The 22,744-nt window shown below is 38.3% G+C and overlaps 1 protein-coding gene across 31 annotated transcripts in view; it reads left to right on the top strand.

The window, feature by feature from the left end:
- Window positions 1-22,744, top strand: part of LOC109404958 (basement membrane-specific heparan sulfate proteoglycan core protein) — a 305,493-nt gene that overhangs the window by 158,106 nt on the left and 124,643 nt on the right. For 5 of the 31 annotated variants that reach the window (XM_062858599.1, XM_062858598.1, XM_062858596.1 and 2 more), the window contains exon 1: window positions 3,259-3,388. The exons of 24 other annotated variants lie outside the window; for them this stretch is intronic. The gene's annotated coding sequence lies outside the window, so the exon portion shown is untranslated. Of the gene's footprint in view, window positions 1-3,258; window positions 3,389-22,744 lie in introns of those variants that run through there. 2 more of the 31 variants (XM_062858593.1, XM_062858595.1) reach the window with 2 other exon arrangements.

Genomic DNA, 22,744 nt, shown 5'->3' with positions numbered 1-22,744 from the left:
TTCTCAACATGATTTAAAAAGCTGTTGACGTCATAGCCAGGTGGACGATAGATGCCATGGACTATGACACGACTAGAAGAAGCCAGAAGTTCTACCGCTACATGATGATATCCGTTATCCTTCGTGTTTTTCTTAACGTTGAAGTTTAACCCATCTCGAACAAATACTGCTAGGCCGCCGGAGGAATTGCTTCGACATGAGTAGATACTTTTATATCCAGGAGTATTATAAAATTTTGATCACCCTTCTTTGATCCACGTTTCTCCTATCACCACAACATCGACTACTATGCTCAAGTTTTGAAGAAAAATGCCAAAAGTGTCCAGTTTAGTATAGCTGTTGATACCTCGAATGTTAATTTGCAACATAGTTATTCCAACGGATGAGGTTATCTGCGCAGATGCGTTGTCCAAATAGTGATTTGTAGCATTATTCAAGTGCTCCATTTTGATACGTTAGCTATGTGCTACTGTGGTGTTGACAGAATTTACTGTCTGCTAGATAGAAGCTTATTCAAATCAGCTCGATTTTGCACCTTGATAGGCCTGGAGTCTTGCAACTGTTTGACAAGTATAACTCCATTTCGACTAGGCCAAACATATTGGAGTTTTAACGAACTTTATTGCATTTTGAGGTCTCGAAAGATGTCCATCGATAGTGGCGACAAATCATCCCTGATATAAATTTTGTTGGAGCAACCATGACTTGGTCTGCTCGGTGCCGGCGTCGATGATGAAGTCGTACTTTTGGCTCTCTAGTTAACTGATCTCGGTGCTGAAGTCCTTCTCCTGGATATCCTTCAGTCTCTGCTTGTAGCTGGCGATTTAAATCATCTGGACATACCGGGCCGTCTCTAAGATGTTGTTTATCACTTCCAGTTTGAAGATCTTACTTTTCCATTCGTCAAGGTCTACCATACGCAAGGCTTACAAATCTCTAAGCTTGTGTACGATCATTATCATATTTTGTTCAAGTTGGGGCAGTGGTTTTGACTCTGATGGAATGAAACATAGAAACGGCTTTGTTTGACAAACATTCAAATATTTCTGTTTAATCTTATCCGATTTTTCGATCACACTTGAGACTTTTTCCTCAGACTCAATTACTGCATATTATTTGTCCAGTATGTTTTGCTGAACAATGATTGTCAAGCGGATTGAGTTTTCCCTTACTTCGGTTAACGGTAATTGAGATTCGTTTGATTGATGATAAAAGGCGATAACTGGTAATATTGTTATAGATAGAGAATTTCAAAACTCAATTGTCGTTTCCTCCCTAAATAGATACTGTGAAGTTTCTATTTCTTCACCTCTGTTATTCGAGCTATTATTGGCATTCTAATATTGCTATCATAGCTAGTTTTGTAATTGGTAAGATATTGTTGATTTCTAGCGAGATTGACGATGCATCGCAGTTTTAACAACAACATAACTTAGTAATGGTATATTTTGCAATTCCAACCCTTTTTTTTTGTTCGTGGTTTGCCATTGTAATGTTAAAATTTGGCATTCTTTAGTTATTTCATCGAACAATGTCAGTTATTGTGCTTACCCTTTTGTCTTTTATTTTATAAATTGTAAATATTGACATTCACTAATTTTATTTTAATTGTAGAACTTGCCATTCGTAATTCTTTTCTATCCGGGATAGCTTACCGTGATTTCGGGTGAAATTGATCGTCGTGAGGTCCAATTCTACTTGCGAAATATAACGCTTTAAACTGAAAACAATAGATGGAAAGTGACCGTCATCTGACTCAAGAGTTATTAAATGATGAATTAACAAGTTTTATGGCAAATTAATTACATATTTTTGTATTAAACTCGATATTTTCTCAAACTGTGAGGTAAGCAATATTGAAAGACACGTTAGCACTTTCCATGTCGTGGTAGTATCGCACATGCAATGAACATTTGAATGAATGTTTCTAGCTGGACAATTTCTTTAAACCAGATTTCGTCATCAAAAAATCTATAAATATTCAAAGTTATGCATAAATGTACAATTTTCTTAAGATTTTACTTATTTTCTGTGAAACTTGCATACTTTCAGGCGTTTCGCCGGATTTAGCTAAATTAATTAAACATTTAGAAAATATGTAAAAGTTTCGCGTAGCTTATTGCATTCTAAGATGTCACACTTAGTTGGAAAAAGTATTTTCAGCTCTTGCAAGGGCACTTAATGACTGATCAACTTCACCCCGAACGCATAATCATTCATTTTTCATTCAAAATCATAATCATTACTTTATAACGATTTGCAGTAAAAGTTTCAACCTCACTGACAGATGCAATCCATGGTCGTACTTGTTTGAAAGCATTGAGTTTGATCATATCGGTTGCCATTCAAAAATGAGACGCTAAAAACAGTGAAAAGTGATCAATTTCACCCGAAATCACGGTAGCAAAAAATCAACCCAAGTACATAGAATACAAGACAATCACAGTGACAGCGATCTGGACATAAACAATGATATCAAATTTAAAAGTTTAACGTGGAACCATTCGTCATTAAAATCATCATCATCATCAAACACTTGAAAGCAGTTTTTTCGTTCAAATCAAACATTTTTGCGACGAAAATGAATTCACTGCATTCCACGTATGTATATGTATTGTAGTACAGTGAATACATTTTCGTGGTCATTGTTTTGATTTACAACGAAAAACTGATTTTCTATTACCGAAAAATGATGATGAATGCTCTAGCCTTAAAATATCTATGAGTTTTGTGCTATTTTCACAGCTCATGGAGACATGGAGGCGCATGGTTATTCGTTAGTCTTTCGCAACGAAAAACTTTGCACAATGAAATGCTGCATTTTGATCGAGTCGAAAATTAAATGATTTTCATGATTGATTAGGAAAACTGAAATCGGCAGATCATTTATCTCTCCAACATTCCTATTCTATTTGGAACTACTGCATAACATTATCACATCTCAAAGTATGACGTAATCCGATCGCTATTCAAGCACAAATCAAGAATATCAATGAAGAATAAATAACACTTTGTTTCAGAATTCGCATGAACTGGCGTAATGCAATCAAAGGATTAAAAATATTCAAAACACCACCCCATAAGAGCTGATCTGGAACCAACAAGTCGTCGTATGCACAGCACATTTCACCGAAGCGGCGATGCGGTGAGTTCCCACATCATCATCACGCACACGAGGCACCATCGCGTTTCGTTTCACTCAGCAGCAGCAGCAGCACCAGCAGCGAGGATCAGAAAATACCGCGCGCTTCGCGGGGCAAAAAAAATGAAACATTACACTTTAGCTGGCATGCAGTGGCGTTTGGCCGTCCAGTTCAGCTCAGTTAGCCGTGGGATTCGGTGCCGACGAGACGTGAAAATCGCGACTTCTCTCTGGAAATCCTCTGTGGTGAAACACTTTGCTCTTCCTTGGGGTTCTGACTTGGAATTCTGCTGTTCGAAGCAGTAAAACTGCTGAACCAGGACTTCACCCTTCGGGATAATCTGCATTCAGAACAGTAGTGATAAGAGGCTCATATATGAGCTTTTTTTTAATGTGATGTGATGTGCTGTGAAGTGAAGAAATGTTGTAAGCCAAATAGTGGATTCAAATAAGAAAATTGTGCATTCTGGAAAACTTTAGCATGGTGGAAGAAATGCTATCAATATTCACGTTGTAAAACATTCAGTTCCTGGCACAGTTCCCCTCACAGTCGATCTAGTTAAAATCCTGACCACAGCATTTTTCATCCTGCACTCGTAGAGCTCTGGAGTGGAATTTATAATTAAGTGCAATAGTTGCAGTTAAATTTTATGCGCGCGAATATCAAACTGTCTGCTTAATGGAGAAGCACCACCTTATGCTGCATGCCTGTCTGTCCGAGTTACTTTTTTTTTTCGGTGTTCTTTTCGATTCACGGGATCTCCCATTCAAGTCGCGTGAAAGTGTGAAATTCTACTCCCCCGAGGGAGCGCGGTATTCAAAGAAGAAATAGCATCAAAGTTGATGAAATATTAACGTTTCAGCTGAACTACTTCAGTGTTGGCTAGTGGCGGCAGCGGAATTTCCGATTCGTTGGTGATTTGAATTCATGGATAGCAGATGAAGCGGTGTCGTGAGATGGTTTCGTAAAATAAGCTGATTGGTTCCCATAGTTTTAATTACCCGCCACCAAATGTGAACAGTGCTATTTTGATTTCTGCAACTGGTTTTAAGGCGAAACTGGATGCGTTTTGAACGACATTTCAGGAGGTATCTCTTGAATATTTTTTTTTCCTCCTGGAACATCTTGTCAGTTTTTCCAAAAATAATTTTGAGCAAAATTTCTTAAAAAAGGTTTTTTTTTTAGAAATGGAAAACATTTTCCACCAGCATAAAAATCAGGAGACCCGTCTTTTAAATGTTTATGGAAACCTATTTTAAAATAGGTTAGTTAATGAAAAAAAAAAAACAAAAATCCAAAATACGCAAATCTTAAGGCAAAACTGGAAGCATTTCCTCATTTTTTTTTTGGTTTTCGATTTTTTTATAAAATAACGAAGCAATATTTTCAAAATCGGTTTTCGTGCACATGTTGAGTATGGATCAAGGTATCTCCTATTTTTTTTTCCAGGTGGAAAATGTTTTTCGTTTTGCAGAAACCATTTTTTTGTGAAAATTTGTTAAAAAATTGTTTCTGCAAAAACGAAAAACATTTTCCTTCTGGAAAAAATCAGGAGATACCTTGATCCATACTCTACATGTGCACGAAAACCGATTTTGAAAATATTGCTTCGTTATTTTATAAAAATCAAAAACCGGAAATGGATCCAGTTTCGCCTTAAGTGATGAATACCTAACAGAACTTCTAAATTCATACGAAAGATTACTTCAAAAGGTATCATTTTCATACGATTTGATACTTTTGCGCAATCTTGAAAACCCGTCGGTGAAAATACTCATGCGTTTGAGATATGCTTTCGCAAAATTGGAGAACAAAATAATTAAATTGGAGAACAAATAAATTAAATTAGTGCTCTTACCTCTTGTCAAAGAAACCAATATAACTTTTTGATCTCCATATCAAAATATGCTTTTATTGAGTTTTTTTTCTTCTTCTCGGGAAACTATTGTGTCTGCAGCAGGGATGGTAAATGTCATAAAAATGTCATTTAGTTAAGTGCTAACTTTTCTGCCCCTAGTAAGAAATGGTTATCGAAGACATCATTAATTTTCCATCACTAATCACCATTATTGATTGGTGATTGGTAAACTGACGGAAATTTACACCGGAAGTGGTGGAAATTGAATAATGCCACGACATTTTTTTTTTCATGAAATTCCGTGATATGCTTGATCTGCAGTCTTACATTTCACGTGGTATGACAGATTTTTTTTTTGTTTTGGAGGAACTTTTGGTATAAAGCCTGTATCCGCAATAATCGGGACACAGAAGTATGGCAGTAACTCTGTACTGAATCTATAAAAATTGATCAAAAATTAACTGAGAACTCTTTGATGTATGTTTATTATTTGTGCAAAATTTCATTAAAATCGATGCATTACTTTTAACTGTGGATGAGAAACAAACAGACGTGGTTTTTAGGATTTTGTACAATCATCACCAATTTTTATTCGTATAGGGGGATTAGGGGCATAATGGACACCCTAAGGAAATGAGTATGTTAGGCCTGTGTAACAGACAAAAATTTTACATATTATCAGTTGGCTTACAACTTTAACTTGTTTCCTACGTATTTCAATCATTTACAGCTGCTAGAATGTCATTATTATGAAGAAATAATGAATTGAAAACCGTGTGTTTTTTGGGGCTGGCAGGAGAGGTACGGGGCGAAATGGACACCCATCGGGGCATAATGGACACCCCTGCTTATTTTATACCGTATCTTTGAGAATATCGACCAGTTAAGTAATTTGCCAACGGAGATCAATACCACAGATATAATACTCCATCTTAGACGAGTTTACATAACTTCAAAATTAATTAAATAAATTTTAGGCAAAAATAATCGGATTGATTTTTTTCAAACTCTCTAAAACGCCTAACAGTATGCAACGCGCTTACATCCATTCTTAATTGTCAGTGTTCATTTCGCCCCGAATCGACTACAACATTTAAATTGTTATTTTCAGTAAGTTCTGATCAAAAATGTAATACTTCATCCATTGTTAAATCTGCGTATACATGTAGATAAGCTAACAATTCACTTGTTTGTATGGTGAACACACTCAAACACTCGTAATACCTTATTTGCTGCTGCTTTGAAATTATAAGAAATCCACCATATGAAAACAATATTTCAATTTCAATGATATTTTGGTTATTTTGAAGGAATATAAATGGTACTTTAGAAAAATATAACAATGACTTGTTCCTTTACACTTATGCATTAAAAGTTTTACATAAAAGTCAACGGTTTCGGCAAAAACAGGGGTGTCCATTTCGCCCCGGGTGTCCATTATGCCCCTAATACCCCTACTAGATGGTTCTTTTCCGCTACAATTCAAAGTTCTGTGAGTATAATTATGAAATTTCGTGAGCAGTTATGATACTTATAGAGACACCTTCTTGCAATATTTCATCAACTTTTATCGATTGGATTGAAAGACACTGGTGTTGATAGGGGATAGTGTTAGTGAAAATGTTTCATGTTTTTCATGTGCGATGTTTACCCATTCATAACTTTTGAATATCTCTGCCAATTTTCATGAAATTTTCACAGAATGTAGTTGATTATGTGTATATTATCCCTGCAAAATTTGGTGATTATTGGTGAAGTACTTTCAACAATACAATCGAAACAATAAGGGGTGCTCACTAATTGTTGTCTGAGGGGCTAAAATCACGGTTAGCCCCAATATATGTTTCGGCTATAAAATTGTTGATAGTGCATCGATTTTTTTGAAATTTTGCCTATGCAAGGGATGTATATTGAGAGGTTTGTGTTCAAAATTCCAGCCATTTCTTTTGCCAAATTCAAAAGTTACAGCGCTGACAAGCTAAACCAGGGGCTGTACAAAATTCAATTGCTCGCGTTCTACTGTTTCATTGCTACAACAAAAGGTACTTCACCGATTCAATTGAAATTTTGCAGGTGAAATAAACATATCTTGAGATATTATCAAGCAAAATTTGACCAATTTTAATGTATATATTGCAGAGTCGCAGCCATATTTCAGTGTCCCGATTATTGCGGATACAGGCTTTAGTTGGCATAAATTAAGTGAAGTCTCGATAAGATTTGTTTTGTAAACTTCACTAGAGCGGTTTAAAGATGGGATCTGTTGTACAATAAATATATGATGGTATAATTTGCAAGAGAATTAGCTGATTTTACGGCATTAGAAGAACGGTTATAGCATAGAAATATGTCCTGCGTCCGAGTCCGAAGTAGAAAAAAATATATTACCGTAGACTGGGGTCAAATTGATTAGCGGGGTGAAATTGATCAATCGCGGACTAGATTGTAATTCTATTCTTGCAACTTCTATACGTCGTTATGATCATAAAGTTCTTAACTCATTCTTTTTTTATTCTTGAACCACTTAACCTAATTTACAGCTCTTTGTCCACTAGGGCACTACGTGAGCGATTCCAATTGGCAGTTGCACTTTCACTTTGTACAGCGCCTAAATGTTTTCTATTACAGGTCGGACTCGATTATCCGGAGTCGAGTGCGGATGCTTCTCAAACATATATCTGGGCAACGGAATGCTCTACAGTATGCGGCAGGAAAAAATGCGAAAGTGTTTTTCAACTTCAAACCTCATTTTCGTCCATTTGACATTAACCAATCTATGTTTCAATGTTCCATGATCTATAATAGGATAGTTTTCTGAAAAGTTAGTTAAAAAATTTCCCATTTTGGTCACTAACCTTTACAGGGCGGCGCCTGAAGATGAAGACAATCAGAATTTTCAAACCGCAGAAAATCGCACAGGTCGCTAAATTTCGCATCTGATAAAACAAAATTTTTGATTTTCTCTACAATATCATCAAATATATGTACTTATTTCATCTGGTATGTGAAACTACATGGCTCTGGATCAGTGTGGTCTGGTTGTTCATCGAATTTGAGCTAATTTTGTTACTGTTATAGTCATTTTGTTTAATGACCATTGGGCGCGCAGTTTATTGATATCCGCTTATAAGCCCTACATTATAACATGTTAAACATCAAATATGTTCATTTTTATTTTTCAGTGCTAGAATATAGACATTGACTGATACACTGTCATGAAAAAATACACATATATATCCTATATTTAGCGTGTAATAGTGTCTTGAACTTTTCGCATTTTTTCCTGCCGCACCCTGTATAAAGCTGAAATTTTGACATTTTGTCAAGTCAACTTTGGTTAGTGCCCAGACAAAATTTCAGCTTCTTACAGCATACCGTTTGCGAGATATTATTATGGGAAGCGCCTGAACCCGACTCCGGATAATCGAGTCCGACCTGTATATTCATATTCGAACTGGTTTTGCCTTTGTGCTCCTTTCACTTTTTCTACCCTGTCCTTGGTAGAATAAAGAGCACGATGATGTTGATGTGTGGCTGTTGTTCCTCCTCCGCCGATATCCAAGGGTTCGTTAGAGCATATGCTCAGAAGAGGGTCAGGTGTCATCCATTCTCGGGGGGAAGAATAGCTGACGAAAAATTGCAAGTGCCGGGGCTGGGATCGAACCCATGACCATCCGCTTAAGAAGCGAACGTGTAGCCTCTGCGCCACGGGCCGCGGCTTACCTCATTCTTACCTACTAGTATTAGCTGTTAACTTTCTGTGTTAGACACATTCTACCGTGACGTTACGCCGTTTTGACGCCTTTTCGGTCAGATTTTCCACTATAACTTGTAAATTAGACCGTAAACCCTCAAATATTATTGCATATTCGGATTCCTTGTAAAATTTACAATAAGTATGACCTGTTGAACAGTTAGTTTTCATTGGAAAAGTATGTTAAAAATGGTAATGAGTAGCGTGACGTTACAACGTTCCCATTCTAACATACCTTTTTAACATACTTTTCCAATGAAAACTAACTGTTCAACAGATCATACTTATGAGTTTAGAGGTACTTGCTGGTGTACAGTAGCGTGGTTCAAAAAATCGTTTTTGCTCCACACCGCTTATTCGATTCGTAACCAGATTCTATGCCTTCTCCCAAAATTTGAACTCATTTGGTTGAAAATTGAGAGTGCACAAGCCCTTCAAAGTTTGTATGGGAATTACTATGGGAAAACGATGTTTTTTATTCAATTGACCGTAGTATTTTCCCAAGTGCCCTAGAGGATTAGTTGACACTTGGTACTCCTAGGCTACTCTCTCAGCTACAACTTTGCCGAAGACCACATTCAAATCAGACGCCTCATTAATTAGTTATCGATTTGTATCCAACTGGACGAACTTAAGCCATGATACTCCAGCTTCCCAGCAGGCAACATTGCTGCATATGGCGCCAAAGATAGCACACTGAAATCATGGCTACTATGTTTCACAGCAAAATGCAGTGATGCCCACCGATTAGTTTAAGCATCATGAGTAAAGATTTCGATTCTGGATAAAAATCGGTAACTTATTAATGATACATGCAACTTGAATGCAGTCTTCGGCAAAGTTGTAGCTGATAGAGTAACCTAGAGGAACCAAGGGTCAACCACAGATAACAGACGTTTATGCTTATATTGGCAATGTGTGTAAAAATGCTCAACAGCCATTTTGTATGTAACGAGCAGCTGAAACTCATGTGGCAATCATTTAGAGATGGCGCAGTGATCGATAGTCAGTGATCGCTTTCAAGATTGCATGCACTACGCAATTTTACATTCAAGATTGTATTCGATCTTGAATGAAAGTGGAACTTTGAACTATTTTTGCATTCAAGTTAGATGTAATGTCGCAATCAGTTGAGTAGATGGCGGTAGTGAGCCAAAGTATATCGTTTTGAACATTTACACAGGATTCTGCGGAAAATTTGTACTAGCATAAACATCTGTTATCTGTGGGTCAACTAACGCTCTAGAGCACTTGGGAAAATACTACAGTCGATTGAATGAAAAACATCGTTTTCCCATAGTAATTCCCATACAAACTTTGAAGGGCTTGTGCACTCTCAATTTTCAACCAAATCAGCTCAAATTTTAGGAGAAGGCATAGAATCTGGTTATGAATCGAATAAGCGGTGTGGAGCAAAAACGATTTTTTGAACCACGCTAGTGTACAGCCTCTGACAGACCGCTTTGCGGAGTTGTCGTTCCGGTTCCTCATCCGATGCGAGGTTCTGAATCCGTTAGTCATAGAAAACTTCGAAAAGCTGCTCGAACAGAATCCCCAAACTCGTTTTATGAGTGTGTACTACTGGTACATGACGCTGGAGGTAAGCCCATCTCCGGTTAACACCAATCGTGACAACTTCTCAGACTTCGACAGCTCCTTTGTGGATTTTGATCTCTCTATGAGGGATGAGATCACCGGTATACCGGAATCTTTTCGTTCCATAGGTATTCCACAAATTTTTGCAAGTAAGTTCGGGCATGTTAGCGGGGCCAGGCAGTTCTTCACAGATGGTTCCAAAACCGATGATTCGACTGGATTCGGTGTCTACAACGAATTTCATAGCGCCACCTTCATGCTTCAAAAGCCATGTTCGGTATACATTGCTGAGCTCGCGGCTATATACTACGCCTTAGAGTACATTCGCACTCTTCCACCTGAGCACTACTTCATTTTTACCGACAGTCTCTAAGCTCTCTGGAGGCTGTTCGGTCAATGAAACCGATGAAGCACTCAGCGTACTTCCTGAAAGGAATACGCCAAGTCTTGAGTGCTTTGTCCAAACGCTCATACATCATCACCATAGCTTGGGTCCCTTCACATTGTTCAATCCCGGGCAAAGAGAAAGCGGACTCTCTGGCTAAGGTGGGCGCTAGCAAACGCGATATTTACGAGCGTCAAATCGCCTTCGACGAATTTTTTGCATTGGCCCGTCAGGAGACCTTGATCAGCTGGCAACACAAATGGAGAGATGGAGACATGGGTAGATGGTTGCACTCCATCATTCCACAGGTGTCGAAGAAGCCATGGTTCAAAGGGTTGGATTTAGGCCGCGATTTCATTCGTGTGATGTGTCGGTTGATGTCCAACCACTATTTGTTGAACGCACACACCTTCCGAATTGGGCTCTCAGAAAGCAATCTCTGTGTCTGTGGTGTGGCTTACCAGGATATCGAACATGTCGTGTGGGGATGCAATGAGTATCATGAGGTCAGATCTGAGCTGCATGAAATTCTCCGAGTCCGAGGAAAACAACAGAAACCCGTTAGAGAAGTGTTGGCAGGACTTGATTTGGAATACATGAACCTGATTTATCAGTTTTTGAAACGTGTTGATGTCAGAGTTTGATGTAGTTCGTTCCTTGCTTTTGTTGTCCGCCTTTTGGTTTTGTTGTTCGCCCCTGTCTGTCGTCACCCCCCTTCCGTTTGTCCTCTTCTTGTCGTTTTCTACCGATAAAGTCTTTTCTTTTTGGTTCCGTTACAGATATGGACAATTTGTCCCATCAATGTTTTAGTATAAGTTAGCAAATAATTTAGTTTAAAACCCATAAATCCCTCCTTCCCAATTTAATTTTTTTTTTCAATCCTTAACCTCGAAACAGCCGCGAGTACTTCGGCTTCCCAAACTAACATAGTTTTAAGGCAGTAATAAATTGTAAAATGTAAATTCATTGTAAAAACAAAAGATTTCGGCTCAGTTATGCCCATGTGGCGCCCGAGCCTTCCAAGTAAACGAACAAGTAAAAAAAAAAAAAAAGATCATACTTATTGGAAATTCGAATCCGAATATGCAAAAATATTTGAGGGTTTATGGTCGAATTCACGGATCATAGTGAAAAATCTTACCAAAAAGACGTCAAAACGTTGTAACGTCACGGTAGAATGTGTCGTTAACATTTTTATGGAACCTTTAGATGTAATGTAGCTATTCTAGACAAGAAGCAGTTGTTGAACTGTTACATTTTGTTTAAAAAGTAATTTAATGTGCCTGAACACGCTTATTTCATAGTAAATTTCCTGTGTGTGGGTTTTTGCTGTCCTGCAGCTCCATCTGGTCACTCCACAAAAAAAAAACTGATAATTTAGCTTAACTATCGTTATGTAAAAAGTTGAATAAATAAAAAAAAAAACCAAATGAATATGATAATAGTTATTTATATAACGAGTTGCCAAAAGTTTACTTTTTCAGCACGATGTATGTCGGTCTCCAGTTAGCCTAGTGATTAAGGCTTTGGATCGCCAATCCGGAGACGGCGGGTTCGATACCCGTTCCGGTCGGCAAATTTTTCTCGACTCGGGCAATGAGTGTCATTGAACTTGCCTCACAATATACAAATTCATTCAATGGAAGGCAAAGAAACCCGACCAGAAGCTCCTAACAAGATTATGACAAAATTATTACAACCGTTGTTAGAAATAACACATTTTGATATAATGTTGTTGGAAGGATTCGTATATGTGAATAACCATAACAAAATTGTAACAAAATTTGTTATTATTTTAAAAACAAAACTTGTATTATTTATTCAAACAGATATATAACAGCATTTGTTACATTATGTATATCGAAATAATTACCTATAACAAAATATCCTTACACATTTATTGTAGTATTTGCTGCATTTTTTGTAACAAAATAATTTCAAAATGTGTTGGGTTTTTAATATTGAAGCGAAATATTTTGATCATTTTTGTAATACTGACCACTCGAGTCAAAAGCCATAGAACAAAACTTATAGCATTCATTTAGAACGCAACGCTATAATCGTCATGTTTTAACAACCCCCCCCCCCCCCCCCTCTTCCGGTACGCATTTTTGTATGAAAGTCCTAAAATTGTTGTATGGACCGTAACGTTCGGTTGTACTTTTCCCTCTCCCTTGAGCGACGCGTAATTTGGGGACGGCGTCATATTTGTTTGAAGAATCTACAAAAGAGTTATCATTTAGTTATAATCTGCCAAATTCTTCCCAAACCAGCAGTGCTTTGTAGCGTTTTAAAGAACATACTTTCTGCTGAAAGCTGTGGCGAAGAACCTGTTGACTCAACAGCACAGTATTTTCTAGAATCTAGATGATGTTGGGTTCAGGTATCAGAAGGCCGGCTCCAGAGGCATGTAATCCTCCATTTGGGACATTTCTGCCATCGCCATACATATAAGCCAATTTCATCATTTACCTGAGGGAGAATGGGACAAGGGATGGGAATTAGGATAGGGAAAGGTGATGAAATAGGAAGGGGTACCCTAGAAGAGGGAATGAACGCATAAGCGCCACGAGAGCTCATAGCTCATACCACAACAGGTTTAATCAGTGCCCTGAAAAGGACACTGTAAAACGCATAAGCGTAAAGAGAGCCTATAGCTCATTGGAGGTAGCTTGTGGCGTCATGCGACTTTCAATATGACATTGAAAGACACGTCATCAAAAGCGTCCTCAATATTCAAGAAATCACTCAAGAAAAAACTACGTTTGAGTGAGTACTTTCTTGAAAACGTATACAACTTTGTGTAAAAGAGTCACTGTGGACATCCCAAATTGGGAGGTATGTGAGTTCACATGAATAGGCATGATAGCCAGACGAACATCACAGATGTGTTAATCGACTATGCGTTTCAAGCATTTCAGAAAAAACGAGGTAACCAGATAAATCTGGAACTCATCCCTTCTTTATACAATGCACGCACCCTTTCGGGATAAAACTATGGAGTAATTTCACGTTATGAAATTATCCGATAGAAAACTACAAAAGTTCAAAACATGTTTGAAATACTCAAATCCCTCTGAATAAAAATAGGACAAAACCCCATTTGCTTCTGGAGATTTGAAGTAAGCGGAACTAAGTCGATTATATAGCTATAATTCTCGAGCAAAAGATAGAGATTCGTAACTATACAAAAGAATGGTTTATCCGAAGATATTTTGAACTTGAACAGAGCAGAGTTCCATTCAGGAATACCTCTTGCTCAGACCGCAGAGGACCAGCTTCTCTCAAAGCATTAATTATAGTTTACCACAATGGAAGGCGTTGTAGGTACAAAACCACAATGAGACCCTCTTGGAATAGAAATGGAAGCGAGTTATCCATACAATGTGGTCGTAACCAATAAGTGCAGGTTCCCTTGAGCAGGGACGCCTGAATATGCAAATTTTGCGAAGGAACACTCAAAAGTGCAAAAAAGGTCAAATAGAGACTCCTCATCTGACACATACCAATCAGTCAACTCATGACAAATTCTGCTCATGAGAGTTGGGTTAGGTGCAATTTTATGTTAAGTTATCCATGAACTGTACTACCTAAGTAATCCATCAAACTGAAGCATCTCAAATTAATGTTTGAGCTACTTCAGATGATGTAATCATCGTAGCATTACTGGTAAACATCAGCGAAAAGATGCTGAGTACAATAGCTAGCTTAAAGTCATCCATAAGGAAAGGCAGTAAGGGCGTAATACTGTGGAGGACGCCTTAAGTAATTCTCCACAGGCTTCGTTTGTGGTTAGGTTTTTGTTAGACCCCCCCTTACCATTCATTCCTTGGCACGGTAAGCATAAAGCCGCGTAACACCATGAATTAGGGGTCACCTGTTTGGTGGGCTCTTACCACTGGATCAGGCGGTCCGTAGTGTTATTCTTAGCCAATTGAGACAACCGCTACCGACACTACACAGCTATTTAGGCTGATCGGAAAAAGAACCCGAACAGCCCGAACGTATGGACCGTAACGTTCGGTTGTACTTTTCCCTCACTCTTGAGCGACGCGTTATTTGGGGACGGCGTCATATTTGTTTGAAAAAACTGCAACAGAGTTATCGTTTAGTTATAATCTGCCAAATTCTTCCCAAACCAGCAGTGCTTTGCAGCGTTTTAAAGAACATACTTTCTGCTGGAAGCTGTGGCGAAGAACCTGTTGACGCAACAGCACAGTATTTTCTAGAGTCTAGATGATGTTGGGTTAGTTTTGTGGCACAATTGTTAAGTCTTGTCTGGTGTGAAACAAAACAAGAATACATTGACAATCTTCCCGTTCATCCGGTCATTAGCTTTTCTTTCTTCTCTGTTAACCTTAGTTTTGTATTCTTACGCGATAGGTAGTCGGGGTTTGGAACTTTCATCAGACCGTTTTCAAATTTTAGTAGGATATCAAAGATACAGTAGACGTTCGATAACTGCAACATGTTTTTGTTTCCCTTAGCGAACAAAAATCCGATAACTGGAACGCCTGACAGTATCAACAAACCATCAACTGACGTTAAATGAACGTGAACCTCATCCGTCTGTTCATTTGGGCTAACATGGCGCACCATTTTGACATTTGTAGGTGCTTGCAGTTAAAAAGCATTGCAGTTAAACCGCTTGCACTGACCGAACGTCTACTGTAATAACCTTTCCGAAAGTAACCGTTTCCGAGATATTCGGAATTTATCTTCATGAGTCTCTCAATATGTAAGAAGATGCGCTATTTTCATAAGTTATTCGATGCTCCATCAACAACATCATGTTATTTCCAACACATTTGTATATCCCAAAAACAATCACTCACTTGATTGGACGAACAGTTCGAAAGTTATAGGAAGATTGTGAACTTCATTTTGTAGAAACGATTGAAGTTTCTAACGTGAAATGATGATAATGAGTTGTTTTTATCGATAAACTCTAAGTAAGAACAAACAAATACAACTTTGGAATAAGTGAATTCTTAGTTTGTAAATCAATCATGCGTTTTATTGTTTTAACCTTTTGGAGCCGATTTTTTTCGACGCTGCCGACGCAACCTCGCTGGTGTCGAACACGTTTGTTATGCTCGGTTTAATCGCCGGGGTCATATATGACCCCTCCGGCTCCAAAGGGTTAAACAAGCGTCATTTCTGCGTGAGCATCCCTATCAACCAGATTCAGATTTCCTTTATAGTGCTTTATCTGACGATAGTGTTCGCCATCGATTCAATACAAATCGATATCGAAAATCTCTCATTTCCCGGGTAGAGTTCAAGTACATACGATCGAAATGTGATATTGGTTTGTTTGAGAGGTAAAAGTACTGAAAATAATAGCAAAACATTGTTCTTGAACCATCTAACCAATAGCAAAATATGATATTTGAAGATCAATCAAATAGCTCACTGCCATTGGTTAGATCTTACCAAGAGCTAAATGTGCTATAATGATGATGTTCCAAAAGTAAAATTGAGATTTTATTTTCAGTACTTTTACCTCTTATCTCAAACAAACAAATATCACTTTTTGTTCTCAATATCAAAATATGCTATTATTGAGCTTTTTCCCTCTGTTCGGGTTGTTGACCGGGATGTTTCAGGCAATTTGGCCGATAAAACCCTCAAGACGAATAGAACAATCATGTCGATAATACCCAAAGTCATCCTATCTAAAACGACGAATATTGCATGTGCTGCAATTTGCGACCGGACGAACAAAGTTTCCGTTACATGGAACTACGTTTTGTATGCCTTTCCAATAGTATTGAGTTGAACTTTACAAAAATGACGTATTTTTACACGCGAAAATTAATAACCGTGGAAGTGCTTAAAGAACACTAAGTTAAAGCAAGGCAGGCCAAGTCCCAGTGCGGACGTACAGCCAAAAACAAGAAGAAGTAGCATGCAATGCGTTGATCAAAACTTCAAGTTAAATTTTGCAGTAGTACATACATTGCAAATTATAAACCACAAATATTAGCCAAGGACATTTATCACCACGACAAGCACATAGTAAAAAATCGATTATTCCGTAGAAAGTGATAGTGCACGACGTCCAACCTGTAATGGTTTTTTCATGTTCAGCCCCAGCATTCCTTTATCTATCCGGAATCTAAAAGACAGAATGAGTAATCACGAAACACATTTTTGCTGCCACACGTTACATTGGATCGCATAAGCATGAATTCAAAAACTGCTTCGGATCCACTAGTATGCAGTACCTACCTACCTTCAAGGGAACGCGGACATAAACTGAAGCATCTTCCTTACTCAACTAGCTTAAATTGACTTAGCTGCAGCAGAAACTGGAGAATAAAAAAAAACTTTCCAGCATCGGGTTAATTTTGTGCTAACATGGTGCTCTCTGCTCGATATCAGCTTACATTTAATAACGGTGTTTGTACATCAACAACTTCAACCCAGGCCAGGTGTAGAGCAAACCATCCTAGTGTTTCATTACGTAAAATTTCCTCCGCAAAATATTGTTGCTCCCCTCCATTTGATGCTGTTTTAGTTTTAATTTCTGCGAGAAAATAGGATAAATTTCATTTCGAAAGTTGCCAAACCATGCTTGGTTTCATCGAAAGGGCTTTTCGAACAATTAACGGAAGTTGTGCCGAATTGTGCGAACTAGCTTTGCGGTAAAACGTTTGCTAAAGATGGAGCAGTGTTTCGACGTGACCGAGAATTAAGATAGACGAAACATGAGGAATCATCATCAAGCCGTCGTCGGTCCTGTTTAGTGCTATGTTTTTGCTTCGTATTCGCTAGTTTTGCTAACGATGTTTATCATCGTTACTCAAAAATAAAATACTCTTTCATCTAGCGTGGTGGGCTGTTGCCCTACATATTTTTTACTCGAAATTAACCAAATTAAGTCTTCAAAGTGACAACATGGAACCTCCGACGCAAGAGTTCACTTTTAAGGATGTTCTGTATTAGACAAGCATATTTTTCAACGACTTTCATCTCTAATAACCATTGAGTAAATACGAGGGAACAATGAACAAGAATGCATATTTAGTGAGATTACTGATAATGAATTTCTGCGAACCTCAGTAGGTTAATTAGTGCATCACTGATTAGAGTATCTGCATGCACACGTTCAGCCTAGACCCAATTCCAGGAACTGACATTCGCCAAGGATCTTTTCGTTTCGTTTTTGCATCGTTTGTACAAGCTATTATGCGTTCAACACTTCAAGAATAAGAACCTTTCTTATAATCGAGCATCCACTCTGGCTAAAGTGACTGATAATCGCTAAAGGTTATCGCGTTATGGCGTAGAGTGTTTTCACTTGTCCTGTTTTTTTTCTACTTTGATACGCGTGCCGTAGACCGCACTTTTGATGAAGTGTTTGGGTGCTACCTCAATTTCAAGGTGTGGAAAATGTAATGCAATAATCAAATTAGCCTGAAAGACTTTGAAAGCATCTTCACCTTAGAGGTAAGAAAACACAAGAAATTTACAGTTTTGAGTACTGATCAGAAGTTGAGTTGTATTATTTTGAAACACTTTATGTTTTAACAATACATGATTATATATTTAGAAAACAAACACATGCAACTCTAGTAATTTAACGCATCAGAACGTGTTCTTTGCGCCAACAAACATATCAATTCTGAAAGAGTTCCCTTCTAATACTACTCTGCCTAGATGTAATGGGAAATCTCTTTAACGTCTTACACTTTGACTCATCCACATCCACATTCTTTCTTGCAAACGGCAGCGAGGCGTCACATTGACTTTGTCACACAGATTCAGAGAGAGAGCGAGTTGCCGACGCGTAGCAAAAGAGGGCGGCCGATGCTGATGAAAAAAGGAAGCAGCGTAATGATATTAAAAAGTTAATGGTTTTATATGATATTAATTGACTAAGAATGCTCGTTTAGGGAGAAAAACTGCATAATGAGGATAAATGTGAGAATAAGCTGCCCCACGGACTCCGAGGTATCATCGGAGACATTGTCCCCGGTCGGCATTTTACTTGCTTCTTTTGATGCGTTGGCTAGCTAGATTCAATAATTTATTTGTTTTGTCCGCTTGGACGCTACATAGATTAATCTAGAGTAAAGACATGCGGATTCTCTTTTTCCGCTAGTGGATGCGGAAATGAACTGTAAACTACTTGTTGCGAATAAATACTACCATTGTTTTGCAGTACCTCCCACGTGGGACGAAGCGTATGGTATAGATTCCCCACTGTTTCAAACCCTTTCTGTATCAATAGCTCTCTTTTTTAAATGAATATCAAAGTGCACCGACAAGTTGTAGAACCAATTACTTAATAGGTGCGTTACGACGTAAAACATATCTTACCTACCTATTTTAAATGGGTCTTCTGTTAGCCTTGTGGATAAGGCTTTGATTTGCGAGTCCGGAGACGGTGGGTTCGATTCCCGTTTCGGTTGGAAACTTTTCTCGACTCCCTTGGGCATACTTGGGGGTGTTTTTCGTCCTTGCAGTCTTCGGTGCAGTCAAAACGACATATGTATTCTTCATGCCCGACGTTTCGATGGTCTATGCCATCTTTCTCAAGGGTTCTATGTAATAATACGGACATGTTTAAAGCTAAACAACAAAACTGAACACACTTACAGAGCTATTGTTTTTCGTGTTGTGGTAAGAATTGCATATAGAATATTGTTAAATTTAGGACGAACTTCATCAATTACCCACAATTTCACAAACAATGATCAAAATTTCATTTTTTTTTGCAATTCATTATTATAATTTATATTTTATACTACTCAATTCAATATAATTATCACCTACTTTTCCGTACCGGTTCATTATACAACTAAAATGAATTTCATATTGAAAGAAAGTTGGATAATGTTCATAATGCAACCCATTTGAGTTGCATTATGAACATTATGCAACTCAAATGAGTTGCATTATGTAAAAAATCATTGCATAAAATGTTGGATGGAACTCGATGCAAAATTTGATTCATCAGCACTCGTGCTGAAAAAAATCAACTTTTTGCAACTCTTTACATAAATAACTATTACATGAGATTTAAGACATTTCTAATTACTTTTGTCAGGAAAAACTGGGAAGATTTTGTACCGACTTTTCGAACCCTCTAAGCAGAATATCCTCTACGAATAAGTGTAATCAGTTTTGTACCTTTTAATTCCACCCTATTTTGCCTTTGACAGATACGCGTATTTCGACTACCACTTGTAATCTTCCTCTGTGTCAGTTATCCACTTGGGAAGATTTGTATGACGGGTCACTATTCTTATCGTCACTATGCTTTCATAAAAAATTGACTAATCCGAAGACTGCAAGGCCAAAAAACATACAATTGATTTTTGGATATGTTACGTCAAAATACCCGAATTTGATAATAAAAATATAAGTACCTTTTTGGTCCCGAGACCATGAAAACGTGCAAAAACTAATATTTTTTGATGATGATTAACCTGGGCTTGTTAGGGGAATATCTGTAAATAAAAAGAAAATCGCGTTAAGTACTGTTCCTTTGAATTCCACTAAGAATTTGCATCCTTTGACAGATACGTATTTCGACCTCAACTGTAAGGTCTGCCGGGGCCCGTGGCGTAGTTGGTCACACGTTCGCTTCATATGCGGATGGTCATGGGTTTGATTCCCAGCCCCGGCACTTGCAATTTTTCGTCAGTTGCTCTTCACCGAGAGTGGCTGACACTGACCCTCTTCTGAGCCCCATGGCTCAAACGGACCCGGATACCTGGACATCGGCGAACTGCTACTCATAATGGACCCCCAATCGGACTGGAAAGGAGCAACGGCCACCTACCATCCTTGTGCTCATCATTCTACCATGTAGAGTAGAGAAGTGAAAGCAGCAGAAAGGCAACCAGTTCGATAAAGTATAATAGAATACATCTAGGCTCTGTACAATACTGTAGGTACAGCTGTCAATTGAAATCGCTCACGTAGTGCCCAAGTGGACAAAAGAGCTGTAAATTAGGTTAAGTGATTAAGAATAAATTGTGCTAAAAAAAAAAAAACTGTAAGGTCGTCTTCAGTGTCTTGTACTTGACTCGTACTTACTCGTACTTACTTAAGTCGAGTCAAGTACAAGACACTGAAGACGACCTTACAGTTGAGGTCGAAATACGTATCTGTCAAAGGATGCAAATTCTTAGTGGAATTCAAAGGAACAGTACTTAACGTAATATTTTTTACAATTTGTGTGTGCCTAAACAAAATTATGTCCTTATCTCTGAACACTATAATTCTATCCGGAGACGGCGGGTTCGATTCCCGTTCCGTTCGAGAATATTTTCTTGACTCCTTGGGCATAGTGTATCGTTGTGCTTGTCTCACAATATACTAATTCATGCAATGACTGGAAAAGAAAGCCCTCAAATTACTTCGTGCCACGAAGAACCTTTCAAAAAAAAAGTACTGAGTACACTAATTTGGAGGCAGGCCAAGTGGGAACGTAGAGCCATACAGAAGAAGAAGAAGAAGTATGGGAGGGTCAAGTCACTTGAAATCGTACGAGTTATATGTATATACAGTTTTTCGATTTTTAAGGGTATTCTAGAGTTGATTAAATCAAAATAAAAAATGATGTTTTCGTAACCTTTGTTCCAAATTTTAGCACCTTAAAGTCTTCTTAATGTCCTCATCAATATCTTCTACTAAGTAGTTATTTTGGTAGATAATCACCTCTTAATTGATATATAGAACGAATAGAAGAAACAATATGAAACGAGCTCACTATCTGAAAACTTCCCATTTACTTGTTTACTACCGATTACGCGAAATAACGACATGTGCAAAAGAAATGATATTGTCGCGCTTATCTTTTATTAGAGTCCTGCGGCGGTCGTACGCTCGCAAGGCATACCGCCGCATGACAGTCGCAAGGCAAAACCTAGGTGCTGCGAATAGAAACGGTTTTATTTTTCAAGCTAGCTAACACACACCAACACACTCCCGGCACACAGCTTGTAAACACGCACGAGCGTTCAATTTTCTTGCAAACTCCTCTCTCAGCGCAGTTGTCAAACATGCCGTCGCGACGCTGTTCGGAAATGGTAAACATGATCAATCCACCATTATTCCAGTTTTGTTTTCGTGTGCAAAGTTTATTATTTTCCATTCGCGATGGAAATTTTGATGGATAGTTATTACAAAATTAGCTGAAAAGGGTTCAAAACAATGTTTATCCTTCTCCTCGCTTTCCAACGGATTGACAGCGGCAAATGGAGATATCGTGACTACAGTTTTGATTATATCCGCAGCACCTAGATAACAATACTCTTCAATCAAGCACACAGGTACAACAAGGTTTAACATAACCTCTATCTTCAATGTTTGGCTCCCAATGTTTGGCTCCCGCAGAGAGAGCATATTGAGTCAGTCCGCGATACTCAGGGCAAAACAAAAGAAAAAGTGTTCCCGCCAAAAACAAAAGCACGTCGGTTTCGCGAAGTGACAGATGTTTTTGAATGTATTTGTGACGAACGGCAAGAGTGGCTCAGTGGAATGAGTGTTCTTGCTGTCAAACCCCATATAATGGAATTATATACTTTTAAATCTGGTGACGCTGTTATGATTAGTGACTGTCGCGCTTATAACAGAAGCCAGAGGCAGATAATCGCCATATTCTGATTTTACTTGAGAGGCATAATATTTATCCCAATACCTAAATCGAAAGTGCAGCTACGAGCATTTTGATGATTTTACCACAGTCAATGTTTATTTGAAAACAAAATCGCCACTGCATCATAAATCCGTGAATCTAACGATCCCTTCGAGCCAACCATCGCATCGCATCGTCGGCAGACGTCATCCTATAAAAGTGATGCGCTGCCTAATGAATAACTGAACGGTCACTGACAGGCTGCCGCTACCGATGATGTGCTGCTACTCCATTCTACCAGCATTGGGATTGATTGAAATAGATTAGAAATTATGCGTGCACTGTGAAAGGGTTACGACCGTTGCCATCTGTTTCAATTCATCTGCGACAGCGAAAGTCGCGCCGCGCGTTT

The sequence above is a fragment of the Aedes albopictus genome, chromosome 3, assembly GCF_035046485.1.
Source record: "Aedes albopictus strain Foshan chromosome 3, AalbF5, whole genome shotgun sequence".
Taxonomy (NCBI): domain Eukaryota; kingdom Metazoa; phylum Arthropoda; class Insecta; order Diptera; family Culicidae; genus Aedes; species Aedes albopictus.
Note: the sequence above shows the minus strand (reverse complement) of the source record. Positions and strands in the feature narration are given on the sequence as shown.